The sequence below is a fragment of the Diachasma alloeum genome, unplaced genomic scaffold (genome assembly GCF_001412515.2).
Source record: "Diachasma alloeum isolate Michigan unplaced genomic scaffold, Dall2.0 Dall_scaffold_00285, whole genome shotgun sequence".
NCBI classification, from domain to species: Eukaryota; Metazoa; Arthropoda; class Insecta; order Hymenoptera; family Braconidae; genus Diachasma; species Diachasma alloeum.
Window position 1 is genome coordinate 377,986 of NW_021680424.1, and position 1,693 is coordinate 379,678.

Consider the following 1,693-nt stretch of genomic DNA (forward strand, 5'->3'; position numbering starts at 1 on the left):
TTAACTGACAGTAATTGACAGTAAACTGTAAACTGTAAATTACTCTCTACATGACATGTATATGTATTTACTGTAAACTGTAAATTACTCTCAATTACGAAATTCCTTGAAAATTCAGTGAAAATTTTGTACCAGTGAATATCTAACGAAAATTTTAAATCTCAGGAAAGTCTTCAAAGCGTCAGCACAGGATTTAATTTTGTGAGTTCCAACAAGACCCGTTCAAAAAAATTTATTTTTCTCTGACCATACCACAGCCCCGGAATTCAACGCATTATTTCCGAAATGCCTGCACCAGCATATCCCGCCCTCACCCAATTATTTCCGAAATATCGTAAGACGTTATTGACAAGGTAAACGTACCGTATCTCATGCCATTTGAGCCCATGTACGCTCGCCCGTGCGGCGCACAACACCCCGAAGAGCAACTGCGAGTATTTTCAACCCTGGTTAGAGCATACCTGAGAGGAAAGCCTCGGCAAGCCGATCACGTACCATCCGGAAATCTCGACATGGGCTAGCGCACCGTTCAGCCGTCTCAGATGGGAGCGGGAATACGGTCCGCTTCGATACGCAAACCCGTCTCCCTCTCGTTTTGTTGAACATAACGTCCGATTCAATGTCGTTAGTCGAGGGCTGTCGTCGATGTGCCCTATCCCCGCATTCCTTTTATCGTTTGTGCGGATGCGGAAGAAATTCCGTCAATCGATAGACTCATATCTCTCTTGTATTGTTAACTTTGCAATTCGCTTCGGCGTTGACAAACGGAGAAAACCGTGAATAATCGAATAAAAGAGGAGGAAATATCCAGGAAATAGTCCTATTATCGTTCAAACTACAATTAAAACAACTAGAATTGAAGCATTACGTTCAAATACCCTTTTCTCATTCCCATGAAAATCTCAATGAGCACTTGAAAGTCACCTTCGCCCGGGTTATGACAAAACTTTTTGATTTATCGCCGCAACGACTCGTCTGGAAAATTTACATCTACCGAGTATAAAGACACTTTATTAGGTCATAAGATACTGAAAGTACCGGTGGAGTTTCGAGTTAATCTTCCAATTCTAACGTTCGATTTTAACTCAAAGCCCGTTGACCCACAAAAAAACGCACGAACAATGATCCCTTTCACGAGCTCCATAACGGTTAACCAACATTCAGCCAACTTATCGGTGAATGTACCATAAAATGTCTCATGATACTGCTGAAAATCGTTCTGAGGGACAAAAACTGGAGGGAAAATATTCTATGGAGTGGAAGCTAGCCGAAAATTCGTTTGCCGAAAATAGGAAAGCAGTGGTTCTCACGCTCGACCGAGTTTCCACCCGTGGAAGATGATTTAGCAGATTATTAAAGGCCGACAAAACTTGACAAAACTAATATCTATTAGCGTATTGAGTGCAAGACAATTAACAATTAACCATTTGTTTATTGTAGTTAATAATAATATGTGGATTTTGGGATTTTGGGGTTCTAGAGGTGACAAAACTCTGAAATTGCGAGGGTACCTTCAGAGGACCCCCACAGACTTTTGTCACCCCACAAATGTCAAAAAAAATATCAATTGACATTTTCCATTGATTTTTTTAAAAGTTAATTTTCTGCTAACCTGATTACTTGCATTCTAATTATGACAAAAGTCTTAAACCTCGAGGGTACTTTCAGAGGACTTCCGCTGACTTTTGTCACC